Here is an 18,700-nt window from a genome sequence, read left to right on the forward strand (position 1 = left end):
CCTCTCTGCCTACCATTCTACCCCCAACATCGGATTTCTCAGAAGTAGGAATTATGGTGCAAAGCACAAATTATGATTTTGATTATAGTATGGGCACTGCAAAAATTATCAAGTGGATAATCCCACTTTCCAGCAAACTGACTCCTTGATGCATAGTGGAGCTTCAGGGCATGTTACTGAAGAAACAGAGTACTGAAATCCCAGGGCCACCATGATCACTTCTCACCTATGGGCTAGTCGCATGTGATTACCTTTGGTTTCATTCCAGCCGGCTCCCTTTCCTTCCCCGCCCGTGATGGTTATAGGTGTGTTACCCTCATTCTGCACACCCACTGCTGGTTAGGTGATGTGGCCAGAGAATGAAACCGTTCCATCTCTGTCAAAAATATACATGTCAAAAAATACATCTATTGCTGAGAAACTATACAGTGATTCTGGATTATCTGTGTTTGGAATTCCTTTCTTCCCTGATATTCATGTTAATAATCTTGACCACATGCTATTTTATATAAATATTTTACACTTACCAATTTTGCTTATAATGCCACAATTATTTTCAAAAGAGCATCTGTATTTTATTACAAAGGGAATTCTTTTTTGGTACAGAAACATAGAATCAAAAATATAAAATTTGATTTTAGTCTACTTGATTTATATTTTATTATGATAAATTTGTGTTTATGTTTAGATTTCTCATTTTCATCTTGGGTGGTTTTTTTTGGAGTTAAGGATCTTATTTTTATAATTCAATGAGAGAAAACACTTATCTTTAAAATTAGACAACTGTGACATCTTAAGGAAATTCTTCAAGTTTGGAGTGTAATTTTGAAGCTGCATATATAATGCTTATTAAGATGAATAGTGAGGGCCATGGTGTGGTTCTGCAGTAGAGTGCTCATCTGCGTGACGGGGCCTCGAGTTTGTTTGTATCTAACACACACCAATAAAGGTGGAGAGTTGCATGTATTTTAAATATTTCTGTGATAACTGAAAGAGCCTGTGATAGCACTATAAATTCAAGAATGAATTGCCAGCAGAAAATTTGAGTTATTTGTTTTAAAATGTGAATATTTCTTAAGTTAATTCTGTTTCAGGAAATGGAGACTACTTGTGAGGGAGGAAGCAGCTCCTGACGCTGTGCAGGAGTTCTCTCAAGTGTATTCTAATACTAATGTTTTTTTTTTTTTTATTTTTTAAATCCACTCAATGCATTACGAAGGACAACAGCTTACTGTAGGAGAAAGGGTAGGAACTTTGGAGCCAGAGATATCTGGTGTAGAGTTCCAGCACTACCACTTAACTCCTTGTGACTTAGGGCTGATTTTGAGTTTCCTGAGCCTTTTGGTTTCTTTCTGGCAAATTGGAGCATGAGAATTGGGAGATAAAAGTGCTCAGCACTCCCTCCTGCCTCACATGGCTGTTAGAAGATGAGCTGAGAGGTAAAAGGGACACATTTAAATTGTAGAGCACTGCACAGGTGTGTGTACAGTCACCTATCAGAAGAGGAGGTTACCTATTGGGTGCTGGGGAGAAAAACTAGAGGCACATGAAAGTGAAGATGTTACCATTTTGCTTAGGACTTCTAGACCCTTTTGAGCTGTTGGAAATGGGAGCAGATAGCTCTGGTTTCCTTGGAATGGCTTTCACTAAAATCCTGGAGCCTGTTGCTTAAGCAGTAGCAATAGGCGTGCCCATAAGTCAGTGGCTTTTATTTTAGGACCCTCTTTAATTAGTTAGCCACAAGATCAGATTAAAATTTGATCTTTTAATTAGTTAAATAATATTTCCTGAACATTCACTATATTCATTTTGGAAAGAGACAAATATCAAGGTAAGTTCCTGGAAGCAATCACTGCTAGGAAGGAAACATTAGGGTGACTTAAAAGAGTGGGGTAGGGAGGGCTTGGTGAGGACTGCCAAGAGATGCCCTGGGAAGAAACCACCTGAGAGCTGCATTCTGAGACGTGAGAAGAGCGAATGCCAGGAGTGAGCCAGGCACACCTGCTCCAGGCTGAGGAACCCCCAGTGCAGAGGTGCTGAGTGGGGTGCAGTGAGCTCTGCATTTCTAGTCCCACTGGGCTCCTTGATTTCAAGGAGAAAAATCCATAGGGATAAAATGGAGATGGTGAATACAACTCGGTAACTTACAGGAGGGTGGGTGGATCCTAAGGGAGTGTGTGGTTCATTGGAATATACTTGGAGCAATGTATGACAGAATTAGCTTCTTCCATTTAATCTTATGCAAAACATGGGTTTACTCCTGAGGATATTGACTTCTCTCTCCTGGTGGTCTCTGGAGCAATAAATTTAAGAAAGAATAAAGGACCACCTCTGCTCAGACCTTTGACCATGTGGATCCTTTGGGGGCTTGGAGCTGACAACAATGGATGAGGTTTGCCTTTGCTTCTGAATTTATTTTGTAGCTTTTAAAAAGAGCAGAACATTTATCAAAGTCTGAAGGTATTGTCAGTGTAGGGAGAAGGGTATGAAAAACATGAGTCCCTTATGATGTATGTTTATAATGACTTGCATAAATAGAAGTCAGCAAATCCTTGAAAGTGAGTATTATTACTCACTAAGTAATTATACTTTACATTTAAAAAAAATTTAGGTGCTGTACAGAACATGGAGGGAGGGATGAGGACTGTGGAATGGGGAGGAATGAGGACTGTGGATAAGAAGCTTCAGCTAAGAGAGGAGGACCCAAATGTTCTAATCTGAACTTGAGGCCAGGGTGACTTAGTCTTTAGTTTCTTCATTTATAAAATGGAGGTGATTTTTTTTAAATGGAGTGATTAAGTCATGGATTTATTCATTCATATCATCCATCATTATTGAATATCTACAATGTGCAGGGGTTATCTAAGTGCTGGGGATAGAGCAGTACAAACAAGAGTAAAGGGTAAACCCACTGAACTTATTTTCTATTGGAAGTCGACAGTCAAGAAATAAACAAATGTATGGTGTGTCCCAGATGCAATGAAAACAGAGGTGGAATAAGAATGATGGAGGTATGGGAACTTAAGGGTAGCTTCCACGAGCAAATATATTTGGAAGCTGAGACAAAGTTAGCTATGTAGATAAGGGGGCCAGCAGTGCAAAGGGACTGAGGTAGGAGCATGGCTGTCAGGTTCAGGAGACAACCAGGAGATCATGTGACTGAGGTAGCTGAGGTGTGGAAGGAGGAAGAGTTTGGGAAGGTGGCCAGATCATACAGTCTAAAGACCATTGTAAGGAGTTAGTAAATAAAATAGGGAGGTGGTTTTCTTTCTTCTTCACCCCCCCCCGCCCCCCGTAGTTTTGAGTAAGACAGATAAACTAAATGGCCTCACATTTAACAAGAATTCTTCTGGCTGTGCTCTGAAAATAGACTTTGGGGTATCAGGCAGAAGACAGGAGCCCAGTTAGGCGGTAGCTGATGTAGTTCAGGTGAGATTATCATCCAGCTAATACACTTTTTGCATCAAATTGAAAACAAAATTTGAACAAAGTGGAGATGGAAAATGAGATTGTCATGTATGGACACCCTGTGGACAGGGGGTTTGTTGCTTGGAGATCATGGGTTGTATAAATACAAGTTGGGGAGGGCCGACTGACAGAAGTCACTTTGGCCCAGTCCTGTCATTATGTGAGACTGTACCAGAACTTGATCAGATTTATGGACTAAAATCATTTTTACTGTATTCTTCCAGTATGTTAGTGTTACAGTAGCAGGCTTAGAGAAGAAGCAAGGGAGGGGGGAAATGATGTTCCACTTTTGGGGTGATAGGTAATATTTTCAGATGATTCTCAGGAAACTGATTAGTTATTTCTATTTTAAAATGTATCAGAGAAATAAGAAATGTATTCAGAAAATAAGAGTTGGTCTTTTCTGAATACCGTAAAAGATTAATAAGTGTTCAGTTCTGTAAAGCCGAGGAGACTTTTTTTCCTAATGAAATGAAGAAGCTATATCCTTAATAAGTTCCTTAATGGGGTTGGGGTTATTTTTGCCCTCCCTCTCTGGGGGCCATTAGGCAATTTCTACAAATAGTTTTTCATTTGCTCAGAAATGTTTTTCAATACATTCTTTTGAAGAGCAGTTTTAAATTTACACACAAAAGTTGAGCTACAATTATCATGTGTTCTCATAAGCCCCTAACTCCCCCCACATACACTGCCACCATGATTTCCCATTATTGACATTCTACAATTGTCAATTAATAAGCCAATAGCAATACATTATAATTAACTGAAACCCATAGTATGCATTAGAGTTCACCCTTTTTCGTACAGTCTATGGAGTTTAATGTATAATTGCCGCAGTCTGGCTGGGCACAATTCAGGAGCCACTTGTCAAAAGAAACTAACTTTATTTTTAGAGCCACAAATGCCAAACAAAACAGCTCCTCAGGAAAAAACCCTCAGAGCCCAACTGCCACCACCAGCTTCCCACAAGCCACACCCTCCAACCACCAGCCTCTTTCTCCCACAATCCTACTCTCTTGAGGCCGATTGGCTGGGTCACATGGGCGGAGCCAAGAAAGTCCCCCAATGAGCAGCTCCGTGGTCTGAAAGGGCAGGGAAACAGCCCAATGAGTATCACCGCAGAGGTGCCAATCAGCTAGATGTTGCTAGATGTTGCTGGGGCCTCTGTGAGCCAATCATCAGCTGGCAGTCTGAAAGCGCAGGGAAAAGAGGAGCCAATCAGCTAGGTGTTGCTGGGGCCGCTGTGAGCCAATCATCAGCTGGCAGTCTGAAAGTTTGCTGGAGCCCCTTCGGCTGTGGCTCTCAAAATATAATGACATGTATCGTTTTACTGTATTAGTTTTACTGCCCTAAAAAAAAATCTTAGTCCTAAAAAATCTGCCATCCCTGTCCCAATCCCAGGAAACTACTGATCTTTTTACTGTCTCCATAGTTTGCCCTCTTCAAAATATCATAGTTGGAGCTGTAAAATATGGTAGTTGTATTGCTTTTATTCCTCTGTGTTTTCCTGGTTTGATAGCTCATTTCTTTTGATTGCTGGATAAATTCCATGGACAGGATGCACCACAGTTTCTTTATTCATTCACCTAATGAAGGACATCTTGATTTTTGTTTTTGGAGACATTTTTGATTGTCACTATGTAAGCAGGGAAGGATGATACCGTCAGCTGCCCAGAAATACTGCTAAACATCCAACAACACACAGGAGATCCCCACAACAAAGAATCCCACTCAAAATGTCACTAGAGCTGAGATTGATAAGCTCTGTTCCAAATATATCCGAAGTAGTATAGAGAAAATATTTCAAGCACACACTTTAGTTTTATTTTGCTAGAGCACAGTTTGAGAAAATTAACTCCACAGCAATCCCAGGAGCAAGCTACGGTAGAAATTCCATTTAGTAGATGAAGAAACAACCTCGAGATGTTAGTAACATTCCTGATGGTTTTTCTCACAAAATAGCTAAAGGCAGGATTCAAATCTGGAGCTTCTGTCTCTAAGCTCAGTAGACACACAAGCCTCCTTATCATGTATGGTCTTCCCTTCTGCATTGTGTGTGGAGTCTTTATGTTTAATCAAAACGCTATTATGCTTTTTTCCCATAATGACTTAAATTTTTTGCACTTTAGGACTAGGGGTACAGTCGGTGGTAGAGTGTTTGCCTAGCATGCACAAAACCTGGCATTCGGTTTCCCAGCACCATAGAACAAAAAATTTTCTTGTAATCTTTTCCACTTAATTGAGGAAAAGCTCTTTGAGTACATATAGGTCTCACAGTGTCGTGGGGACCACAGAGATGAAGAAGCAGGCCAAGGTGCCTGTCCTCAGAGAGCCTTGTGTTCCTGGTGTCCTCATTATTTTCTCCCCTTTGATGCCTCAGAAGGTGAAGGTGTCATGATGCAGGTCCTCTGGTGAGTCAGCTCTTCTAGCCCAAAGCCTGTTCTCTCCAGAAAACCATTGGCTTAATGAAGCCAATGAAGCTTTAGATATCCCTGCCCGCCCCTCGCCCCCCACCCCCGTGGGCGCCTGTCCTGGTGTGGCTATCACCTTGGGTCTTCTTCCTGTGGCCATCTAGTTCTCCTGCAGATGGCAGCTGATCTGGATACTCAAGTTGGTTGTTCTTTTCAGTGCCCATTAGCAGCCTGCCCTCTCGATTTGTTCTTCCTGTTTGCCATGAAGAACAGCTGGCTGCGTTGCTTTAAAAGCCAGCATTTTTATTTGTTTGGGTTTGTTGCCTCTTCATATTTAGCATTTCTCATCTCTCTCAGCTTTATAGTGACACGTAGTCTGTGTCTGTGAAAATGAACTCTCTGATCCCCAACATATACCACACACACACCCTCCCTCTAAAATAATTCTTTTCTTTTAGCTGCCCTGTTTAATTTACATTATGTTTGCTTAATTTTTAGAGTTTTATTTTGGGGTATCAGGCAGGTATCATGTATTTGTTTGGTATAGTGCCTTTTTATTGGTTAAAATGAAAAATGCACACGGTTTTTCATGTATTTGTGCAAATGAGTGAGTGTATCTATCTGTGTGTGTGCGCACATTAGACCATACCGATGGGCAGATTATAAGCATGTCTTTTTCTCCTTTGGAATGTCAACTCCTGGAGCACAGAGATGACTAACCTGTGCCCTAGGTTTTTGGGTCTCGTTACAACTCTGACCCAGTCATTCTGTTTCTTTGAATTTTCTTCTATCTGCATGTTTTGTTTAGAACTGCAGAAACCCTGGCACGCCCTTACTGGGCAACACTGGTGAAATCTATGAATGGAACACTCTAACCAGCAGTGCATGTGTATGTATTGACCTGGAAACAGTCATGTTTTATTATGAGCAGAAAACAGCAAGTTACAAAACAACATATAAAAGTAGTATCATGCCATTGCATGAACATATAAAGAAAACTTTGAAGCCATATTTCTGGTTGCATTAGTTATTTCTGGTTGCTGGAGTTTAATGATTTTTTTTGTAATAAATGTGTAATGTATATTTAATATGTAAAGAAGTAAATAGCAAGATAAATACTGTGTAGATGCTTCTGCCCTAGAGGGACTTATGGAAATAGCAGTGACCATTCAACTTAGCAAATGTTTTCTTGTCTATTCAACAGCTACATGTGGAGTGCTGGCTAGATGCTGGGCACACAGCAGTGAACACAGTGTGCCCAAATCCTTGCCTCCACAGCACCATTCCAGAGCACACTTAGAGCCAGCTCTTTAGGAATGGGCACGTATAGGAAGTGCTGCTGGAGAGCAGGGAAGGAGCAGCGACTCTTGCAGACTAGAACCACCCCAGAGTTTCCATCGTTTCCCTGAAGACACTTGTGTGTGTGTGTGGACTAAGGGGAGCCGCCACGTTTGGGATGCTCATTGAAAGGATGAGATTTTCTCCAAGAGCAGGCATTGATTCATGTCTCTCATAGGCAGTTGGGGAGAGGTAGCCTAATTAGTTATGCAAGCCACTTACCTTTAGAATAGTCTGGATAAAATGGAAGGCCCTGTTTCCTGTCACGTCCTGTGATTACTCTGGTTGCCTGCACGCTCATCTGAACTAATGGGCTTTTTGGCATCATCTCCCTAAGTGCATCATAGGGAATGAATTTCTCTACTAAGGAGCCTCGTTATGACTTTGTCAAGCTGGGTTGTGATTTAGTGATGGCACTACTTGCCTTCCAGACACAGGATGGCAAGAAATGGGGGGCCCTGCTGGTGCTTAAGTGCAGGCAGCCCCTGTCTGAGATTAATCATCACATGGCAGGTGGTCTTGTGCTGAAACGTGGACCAGACAGGAGGCACATGAGTGGATGGTTCTCTCTCTCCTGCTGTCCCAGGGCTGGGCTTCCATTTTTAGAATCCAGTTGTTAGAGCTGGGGCTGGGGCTGGGGCTGATTGGTAGAGCACTTGCCTAGCATATATAAGGCACTGAGTTTGAGCCTCAGCACCACATAAAAATAAATAAATAAAATAAAGGTATCGTGTCCATCTATAACTAAAAGAATATTTAAAAAAAAGAATCCAGTTGTTTAAAAAAGGGATACCAGTTGATTAAAAAGGGGATAAATGAGGCAGGCAGAAATGATTTCTTTTTTGAAATTAGGATAGTGCTTTCTGACCTAATGATTGAATTTTAAGTTTCTTCAATCTCATTATCTGTCACGACACACGACTAAACCAGTTAGGATCACTCCAGGTGAACTGGGCTGGCATGAAATAATCACCAAAGAGAAATACCTTTTTCTTTAGGTTCTGAGACGGCTCCCCTGACCCAGCTCCCACAATGGAGGCAAGATGGGTAAGAAAGAGCACACCTCGAACCTGGTGTTATTGGGGAGAAGCCATTCAAATGAGGCAAGGGGTAGGATTACAAAGGAACAAGTGAGTGTAACTCCACCCCACCAGGTAATGCCTACTCCTGGAGCCACGTCTCATTATCCAAGTGGAGGTAAAGTCCAAGTTATTTCAAGGCGCAATAATTGTTCAGTATCTCTTGCTCGGGACTTAAGGACATGTATTTCTAGAGTGGCTCCTGACATTTATCTATTCCAGAAATTGAGAGCTTGCGGATTAGTCTCAGAAATGATACGGCCATCGTTTTCTCTCGGCTGTGTTTTAGAATCATGCTGAGAACTATTAAAAATTCCAACCTTAGCCCAGAACAATTAAATCAGAAGGGGTGGGAGCCTGGATAGCAGTGTCTCAGAGCTCCTGAGTGAGTCCAGTGTGCAACCCACACTGAGAATGTGGGTAATGTCACTGCCCCCTACACAGAGCAAAGAGTTTTACCTTCTAAAACAGATAACAGCAAAAATATAACAATTTTATTCTTTCTTTTTTATAAGACAGATTTCTATTTATTTATTTATTTATTTATTTATTTATTTATTTATTTATTTATTTATTTGTATGTGGTGCTGAGGATTGAACCCAGGGACTTGCATGTGCTACGCGAGAGTGCTCTACTGCTGAGCCACAACCCCAGCCCCAATTTTGTCCTTTCGTTGGAAGAAGAGGCATGACAGTGAGCTCATTGGGATGTACTAATGTGGTTTGATTTTAAGCCACATCTGTGGTTCAGCCATTTCCAAGGCTTGATCACTGTGAAATCCTGAGAACTTGTAACCCTTTGTATGGCTGTGAGATGTGTATATACAAGTTTGAGAGATTTTTCTTGTTTGGCCAATAAACAGTGTGTCTTTCAGCTTGGTTTTGTCCTTTTGTTGGCTAAGGTGTTTTTCATGGGCCGCCTGGGTCCTTGGCTCCTTATTCTTCTGTCCTGTCCGTGTGGCTCCTTCACACCTGCCCATCCTCCAGTGGCTTTCCGGTCCACTGTCAGATGTGTGTGAAGAAATTCCAACTAAACTATTTGCATGGTGTATCTTAGTGTTTTTCATTGTTTCTGGGAAGTGTGTTGTTTCTGATCTTGAAATGCAAGATGCAGCCTTTTAAAATAGGCATTAATTTTTCTCTGGACTGCCTTTGTTGTTGCTTCTTTGGATTTTAAACCTTAGGTTTTTGAACTCTATCCTGGAAAGTTCCTGCAAATCTCTGTCTTGCTGATGTGTCTCTCTTTAAAGCCAAAGCATTTTTCATTTTTCCCAGTGTTGAAGTGCAGCCCTTGGTCAGTCTCTCTTTCCTGTCCCATTGACGGGGAGTGACAGTGATGCCTATAATAAGAGCATAGCAACTAAATCCACATATCATTGTTTTCTAGCTAACAGCCTTCTGGATGTTTGGCCCTTAGGGATGGAGAGTGCCATGCCAGGCCATGCCTAGATCTCACTGGGCACCCAACCAAGACTGAGTAGAGATATTTGTTAGTGATAACCAGGTACTGGCATTGCTGAGTTCATTGCCCACTTTTAAGTCAATGCACTATGCTTCTGTACAGTGCTAAAGCCATGTTCTGTTGCAACACCTCCAGGCATTGGGAAGATAACTAGCTAGTTTTTCAGTGTAGAGTGAGCACATCGCACATGGCACATGGCACAGGGCACGGTCTGCCTTTGGCTGCTCACAGCCTCCCATTGCATTATGTTCGTTGGTGTTCTCACTCCCAACTCTGAGCAGACCTGCAGAGGCACAGACACACCCTGTTGGGCATCCAGCCCACACCTCCCATTTTTTGGCCTTTCTAGGTGAGTTTGCCTTCTCATCCTCTACAGTTTCTCAGTTAAGATACCATTTATTTTGCACAAAAGTGTTAGTATTTCTGAAGTATGTACTGTTTGCCAGGTGCTCTGCTGGGTGCTGGGGCACTGCTGAGTGTAAGACAGCTGTGATCCCAGCCTCCTTAATACCTGTCATCTAAAGGGGCAGACAGTGGCCAGAAGAAATTGTTCTGTGGTTCAGAGCTGGAATTCTTCTTGAATGTAGGATGTGAGATTGCAGGAGGATAAACGGTTGAGGTCCAAAAGGAACTGTCTTGAAATGAGTGATAAACTTGCAGCTACTTCTCAGCAGGGAGACAACATGGGCTTGTAAAAGCAAAAAGAGTGACGTGGTGAGTTAACAGTTAAGAGCAGGCATGCCCACCTACCGTCCCCCCACAGAAATTTGCTCTAGAGTGAAATGACACTGGGTTGTAGTGGCCTTGTGTGTCCTCTCAGGGCCTGAGCTCAGTGTGACCAATGAGGAAGATTTTCAAAGAGCTCAGGGTGACAGTCACGAACAAAGGATACCTGTTCTTCACACAGAGGCACCCAGATGCAAACATCAACTTATCTGGTGTTCAGCCAGGTAAAACTCTGCTTAGTAAGAAGCCTTGTGATCATTGTGGGGAGTGCTTCCTCCCTAGAGAAGCCAGTACCCTGAGGGCATGATATGAGGAAGGTAGGCCTTGACAGGTGTGCTTCTGCTGAGCAGGGCTGAGCTGGAGGGATTGAAGAGCCTGGTCCAGCGAACTCTGCTGGACTGGGGTTTCAGAGGCATGCGCTATCCCCTCTTTCCTCATTACACATAAGAATCTGTAATAGTTCCTTTAATTGGATGGTATTTAGGGAACTAAAAGAAAAGGCCTTGGGAGATAAAGATGGGACAATTAAAAAGAGATTCTATTGAATGTAGCCCAGCTCCTAACTAAATATATTTAACTTTGAAATGAAGCGTGGCTAGGACCTGGTCCAAAAATTTTCCCGTATCTCAATGAAACGTAGTTAAGGACTGGTGGGGGTGGTTGGGGGGAGACCTGTGCCACAGTTTCGTGATATTTATAGGAACCTTTCTTAAATCAGTGGCAGCACAAATTAGAGCCCATCATACAGTCCACCTCATGCACATAAGCCATTTGCAACTTATTTGGAAAGCCTTTCTGCTCCCCGTTGAGGGCCTTCCAGGGGCCAGTAATAGTTAATCAGCACTCTGTAAACATTGTCTCACTTAACATCATAGTAATTATTATTATTATCCTCTCTCAGGATTTTTGTGCAGGGTTGTATAGCTAATAAACGCCAGAACTGACTGGAACCTCTTTCTGTCTGATTCGGGCAACTCTGCTCTTTCTTCTCCTGGTTCTAGGTAATCAGTGTGACTCCGTCTTTGCAAAACAATGAGTTGATAGTTTTAGGGACTTAAACCTCTCTGGAAGAAAATGTGGGATGTATTTATTATTTCTTTCCCTGTTGCATGCTAGGTCCTGTCTACCTGCTGCAAATTGGCCTTGTTCATCTTTTTGATTTCCACAGGTTTTAATTTTAAAAAGAAGGCAGGCATCTCATCATCTTTCTTCCCTCCCACCCCAGTACTGGGGATGCTTTACCCAGGACTGCTTTACCACTGAACTGCCTCCCCAGTCCCTTATGTTTTTATTTTGAGACAGGGTTCCAGTAAATTGCTGAAGGTGACTCTTGAACTTGTGATCCTCCTACTTCAGCCTTTCAAGTTAACAGGAATTTACAGATGTGCACCATGGTGCCTGGCCCACGTTCCACGAAGGAGTCACTGGTAATTTGCCTCCATAGTTGGACTGTGACTGTAAATGACTGCTAGAGTTGGCTTTTATCTGACTGTACTCTGTTGTCAGATAGTTTTCCTGTTCTCATCAACCAAATGTGAGACTTGTAGACCCTCATGCTCTTCCTACTGCGGAAGCAAAGCAGTAGCACTAATAAGGGAAACAGAACTTGGATTCGTGAGAAGGGTACTCAGCCCTTGAATGCACTTTAAATATATTATCTCATGTCATTCTCCCCTCCGTCTGCATGAAGGTCTGCTGCTGTCCTCTAGGTAGGTGAAGAAAGAGTTAAGGGTCACCAGAGAGCCAACAGTGTTGGACTCAAGCCCAAATCTGTCCAGCTCATGCTACCTGTACAGGGCCACACTCTTACACTGTGAGAAGTCACATTGGGTGTTATGAGTGGCCAGGGTGGTGGTTTAACAAAGCTGACTTTATGGCACACAGAGGAGGTGACTGTCTTGTAAAGTGACCAGTTCACAAAATAATCCAAGGAAACCGATGCAGTGATGAGCAGTAGTGGCCACCCTTGAGGCTGCAGTGAGCAGAGCTGATTTTGAGTGCCTCCCCAGCTCTGAGGTTGGTGGTGAGGTCGGGTCAGTCAGACTTACTGTGCATTGCTGTCATTTCATGCTGCGTCAAATCTGAACATGTCTTATCACCCCACTGTGACTGAAGGATAATTTAATATGTCACAAGGCAATTTGGTTTGAGGAAATGGTCTGCTAAGGCACAGAGGATAGACGTTAGAAGGTAGGGAAGAGCCAGAATTCAAGTACTGCCTCAGTTGTGCGGCTGAATCCACTCTTACCCTGTGGGGCACCCACTTGCTGGTTTGAAAAGTTGGTGGGTCTCCAGTTTCTTTTCACATTGGTGTGTGCAGATAGCAGCCTCAGAATCGGCTGGGTTTTTGAAATGCTGAATTTGAGGATCTATTCTGGACCTAATAAACCAGAACCTGGATTTTTATGAGTTTCCCTGGTAGCTGGGCACACTGGTGCATGCCTGTAATCCCAGCAACTCAGTAGGGTGAGGTAGGAGGATTCTAAGTTCAAAGCCAGCCTCAGCAATTTAGCAAGGCCCTAAACAACTTAGAAAGACCCTGTCTCGAGAAATAAAATAGGGCTGAGGATGTGGCTAAGTGGTTAGCACTCTGGATTCAATCCCTGGCATCAAAAAAAAAAAAAAGGGTTCCCACTGTTTGTGTACAGTGTGAAAAGTGAACTTCAGAACAAGAAGGGCAGTTCTGGAGACTTTGAGCCAAGGAAGTTGTTTATCAGGTAAGCCAATTAGAACTAATTTTTCTTACTTTTTAACACTTGCCAAGTATTTTGTACAGTAGTATCCCAGACAGAGCTTCTAACTACACAAACATGGCATGATTAGTGATGATCATGATTATAGAGTTAGGAAACATTTTTATGTGTGTCCTGTACTCTGCACCCACCACAATCTTGTAAAATAATCTCATCCTGCTACAGATAATAAAACTGAAGCATAGAGATTCCATGACATGCCCAGAGTTGTACCGTGAAATCAGTAGCATATTTGAACTTTGCTCTTAAAACCTCAAGTTCAAGTTCAGAGATTGCTTTTCTTTTCATCATCTAGAGTTTTCAAATTGAGATATTAGAAATCCTCATTGGCACCACTACACTTCTGTAGGTACACTGGTACATACAGGGAACATGAGACAGTTGTAGATGAAGAAAAGTCTGCACCAGGAATGGAATTCTGTAGAATGGAATTCTGTATATCCTTGAGTTATGATCTTTGGAAAGTTTCCTGGATGCTCTGGATTTAGATCCTGGACAGCAAACCACTTTCCCTCCCTTGATTCCTGGCCTACCATTCCTTCACCTCCCTTTCTCCAAAGCTCACAGCTCAAAAGAGTGTTCTTTAGAAAGCTTCCCCTCTGGAGTGGATTGGGGGCAGGAGACAGGCAGGTGGCTGCTTCTGTTACAAAGCTGACCACTCCATCTTTACAGCCTGTCTGTAAGCTCCCTGAGGAGCCAGAGAGCCCAGTTCTTCGTGGCCTGCAGTCTGGCATCTGGGCCCTTCGTGTGTGCCAAGTGAGGGAAGGCAAACATGGTCCTGATCAGACTGTTTTCTCCTCCATTTCTTCTCCCCTGCTCTCTGCTTTCTGTGGACTTTATTAATAGCATCTGAAAGGGGAAAGAGGGAGAGAAAGAGTGCCAAGTTAAGACTCAAGTTCTTCAGCTTTGGGGAAGCATTTTATGAATGGGAGTCTGGCTTGGGGCTTGAGGATGATCTAGTCCTGGCAGTGAGTAGACGGGTGTTGGTTGTGATTGACATGGAGTGCTTGCACGTTCTTTCCTCAGTGCCCTCTCCTAAGTAGTGGAATCTGACAAGTGACCTTCTAGGGACCCCAGAGTCATCAGAACTTCCCACAGTTTGGCAAATTTTAACATATGGCAGCTTGAGATCATACGGGGAAACATAAGCCAGTGAATGAGTCTCACCTCCTGCTGTGTAAGTGGGGGCTTTGACTACTTTTTCACAATGTGAGTGAAATGTTTTCAATATCAACTCCACTAATTCACGCTATTTACTACCTTCCCTAACTCTGGTTTGTCTAACTTACCTACTACTTCTTCCCATCTTCTATTCCTTCCCACATCTCTGTTCTCACTGGTCCCTTGGGAGACAGGAAGATAAGTGTTATTGCATGTAGGAGTCCCCATCCCATTCCTTATTTTTTTTTCTGAGAACAGCAGGGGAAAGTGGCAGGAGAGGACTTTCTGCGAACCTTTTCCTTTATGAGGACAGCAAGTCCTGGAGTGGGGAGGTGTGGAGGCAGAGGTGAGGGGGATGAACAAGAAACCGACCTCAGTCTTAAGTAATTATTTTCCCTGGAATTAACTTATTTTAAAATATAAACTTTATCAACTGTCCATTTCTGGCCCTCGCATTTTCCTTGGGTGTCAGTTCTGGTTTCTTCTGAGTTTTTCTGTCGTGAAGAGAATTTGAGGTTTGCATTCTGAGAGTGTTCTGTAATGTTCCATTTATATACCAGCCTTCCTCATTTCTGGCCCGAGGGGTATGTGAATATGTACAAGAATCCGAGGTTCGCTTTTAGCTGCAGCAGAGGCAGGCCTCAGGGGAAAAGTCAAGATAACTGGATTCCTGAAATGGTAACTTGGCAACTCCTTTTTTCTATTCCTCAGCGTGCAAAATATTCTTTGGTTTTAGAAGATGAACAGCTCGTTCTTGGGAAGGTCTCCATTAGTTTGATGCATCGAATACATCAAGAACCCTTACAGTTCTGCTGCCTGTAAGGCAAGCCACAGCTCCTTGGCTTGAAAGTCTGTCATCGCAAGTGGGAAGGTACATATGATAGGATACCAAAATTGGTCCCGCAGGACTTGACACAAAGAAATGGAGGAAAACTCTTATCCTGTGGATTCAATGCAGGGTATAAGGATTTGTGCTGGTTCAGAGCATCTGCAGGGAAATAGTCCACAAGTAAAGATGACCCAGCAGTTTGGAATTGGTGGAAGTGGTTTGACGTTTTGAAAGGTTTCATAAACGTGGCGCAGCTTGGGAGGAATGACTGCCTTGGAAAGAGGGGTAGATGGAAGGACTGTCTTTACTTAGGAAGTCAGCCACACATCCTCCGGTGGACTAGATTAGCTGTAATAGCCCTGATTCGGGTGTGCTCCCTCTTTCCAAGAAGGCTTTCCTGGCTGGATATGAGACCCTCCTGGGGAGGAGCAGCAGTCCTGGACCTCCACGTAGGGCTGGTGCAGTATGCTCTGGGCATCCCAGGTGACAATGTAGTGGTGCTCAGCAGATTGAGAACGTAGCCTGTGGAGGGCTGTGGAGTGCTGGGGGACTTGCTTTTTACCTGCATAGTGCCTTTCCTCCAAGGACATATGTTGTTGGAGGTAATGTGAGGAAGATAAGTAATGCAACTGTACAACAACTCACCCAGAGTTTGTGAGCCATAGAGATGTGCACAGGGCCATGAGGAATGTTGGCAAATAGATTCAGTATCCCTTTGCATTCATTCACGTGGTCTCACGATATCTGTGGAATGTCCTTCACATCATCATCACTGTTCAGGCTCAGAGACGTGAAGATGCATATGGCATTACTTTGGCCTTCAGTGACTAACTGTCTAGTGCCAGGGCACTTCATAAGTGATACCAGGGCAGCAAAGCAGGTGCAGCTGCAGCTTCATGGTTACCTTATTTGCTATTCTAAGTCTGAACGTTAACCATTCTGACAACAGAACATTATGTCAGCACCGTACAGGTGCTGTCGCCTTCCCACTATGCCTGTGTAGCTTGGCTAAGTACGTTTAAGCTCTTTAAGGACAGCCTCCCTCCCACTGCCCTGCTGACTGTCTTGATGGGGATTAACATGACTTCTGAGTGTTCTTTCCTCCCTTGATCTTAGAAGTAATGAGAGCGAGCTGCGGAGCTCTGTGAATGCCCAGCTGCAGGGGGACACACAGGAGGAAGCGTGTCCTCCTGCACATTTGCAGGGAGCTACTACCTGTCTGGAGCTCTGCATCCTCTTGGAATTACCCTCCTGTGAACAGTTCTTTCACCAAGGGCTGCTATTCTCCAGCAGCTGTTTCAGAAGAATGGAGTTATTCTGAGGAGTGAGGTCAGGGCACCTAAATTGAGTGGTGGTACCCTTGAAGTTAAACACTAGGACCAGAAAGCTTAGAACTAGTTTAAAAGTCAGTTTTTTATTTTTTTTAAAAAAAGCCCCAGATGAAGTCTCAAGCATCCTCCTCACACATTCGCATTTATCAACTGGAGTCCCTTTCAGGCTGATGGATCCCTGGTGGTGGGGGGAGCTGTGCCCTGCATGGGTGGGGATGCAGCAGCCGGGCTGGGCAGAGCTGTGGGGTGGCTCAGTGTGAGGCAAGAGCCTGATAAGCTGCGTGTGAAGCTGACTGAAGGCATTGCAGGGGGAGAAACCCGAGAAGGAGGAAGGTCACCGCAGAAACCTGATGGGGTGGGAGAGTCTGCGTTTGAAATTTTAGGGAGAAGTCAGGTCAGTTTACCTAACTGTCCCTGGTTTGCTGATGCTAGACTGAGTGTGAAGGACCGGGAGTACAAAGATGGCTCCCAGACATTGCCGCGAGGCATGCAGTCTGTTAGAGGACACTCACAGCTAATCATGTTGTGTGAAATGTGACGTGATAATGACTTTTGACATAATCTAGATCTGGAGTTTGCCACACCAGCCTGGTGAAACAGGCTTTTGTTTTACAGATGAGGAGGGCTTAGGGGATTTGCTCCAAGAACTGGGCTTCACTCCTTGGCCTTTGGAGTTTAGGTTCCCATAACAGCATCAGGCTGTTTTCTCATTGGCTGGAAAAATTAGCCTAATTAGCTCCATCATCAGTTTATCTCCCTTCTCAAAGATGGATGGGTGAACCGGGCATGGTGGTACATGCCTCTAATCCCAGCAGCTCAGGAGGCTGAGGCAGGAGGATTGCAAATTCAGAGCCAACCTCAGCAACTTAAGCATCTAGCAAGACCCTCAAAATAAAAAAAGATGGATGGGTGAATGGTAGGGGTGGGTGGATAAATTAATAAATCACTTAGCATTGTTCATAAAGGAGGGTGTGGTTTCTTGAGTGCATACATGCCACCACCTACTTGGTCTAAGTTCTTCCTAATCTGAAACAACCATACCTGCTTTTTTCTTATGTGAGATTATCCCCCAACCTCAGTCAAAACGTCCTCCACCCTGTCATTTTACCCTCTATCCATTATCCGTGTAACCAATGTTTGCCTGTTCTAGGCTATGCCACAGGCAGGGAACATACCCAAGATGTGTGAAGTCCTCTCCCTGACTCCTTGGTGTTTATGTATTCATCCTTGATGAGAATCAAGTGATTCAGCTTAACACTCTTCCCTGTGTTCCTCCCTGCTCTGATATTAGGAATCACTCCCTCTTTTTGAGCAGTACCCTTGAAGGTCCTCCTCAGGTTGGTCTTCTGGGATGTCTTCCACAAACGGTGCTTGCTTTCCTGTTTTGATCTCTACAGTCCTCCTCAATCTGCACCATTCTCTGTATTATGAGGGTCTGTTTTCTTAAAATATTAATATATATCTTGTTAATAAACAGATGCCTAGACAAATGTCCCTTGAGGGTGTGAACTTATTCTTCCTTATCATTTCATAATGATGAGCACATAGATAGGGCTACGTTTGGGATGTTGAATGTTCCCCAAAGTCCCTTGGTCCCCAGGGCAGCTCTGTTGGGAAGTGGTGGACTTTAGGAAGAGGAGGGGGATGGTGAAAGGTTCTTAAGTTGCTGAGGATGTGCCCTTGAAGGAGATTGTGAGATCTTGTTCCCTTCCTTTTTTTCTTTTGCTCTTTGGCCATGAGGCAATTTTACTCTGCCACACGTCCCACCATGATGTTCCACCTCACCACAGGCCCAGAGTCATGGAGGGCCAACTGATCATAGACTGGAATCTCTTAAACTGTGAGCTAAAATAACCCTTTTTCTCTTATAAATTGATTTTCTCAGGTATTTTGTTATAGTTGCAGGAAGCTGACCAATATAGATGTTAGGTTGTTTGCTCACTTGTGCATTGGTTTGGGCCCTTACATACCTTTTTAAGCTTGGTAAACATGTTGAATGTTGTGTATTTTGATTTCCTTCCTCAGTTTTGGTGTAGATGTGATGAATATAGAGCTGGGGTGTGACTCAGTAGAGCACTTGCCTAGCATGTAGAAGGTTCTGGAGCACTGCAAGCAAATGAATGATATAGAAGGATCTGGAGG

Source organism: Callospermophilus lateralis, unplaced genomic scaffold (assembly GCF_048772815.1).
Source record: "Callospermophilus lateralis isolate mCalLat2 unplaced genomic scaffold, mCalLat2.hap1 Scaffold_1096, whole genome shotgun sequence".
Taxonomy (NCBI): domain Eukaryota; kingdom Metazoa; phylum Chordata; class Mammalia; order Rodentia; family Sciuridae; genus Callospermophilus; species Callospermophilus lateralis.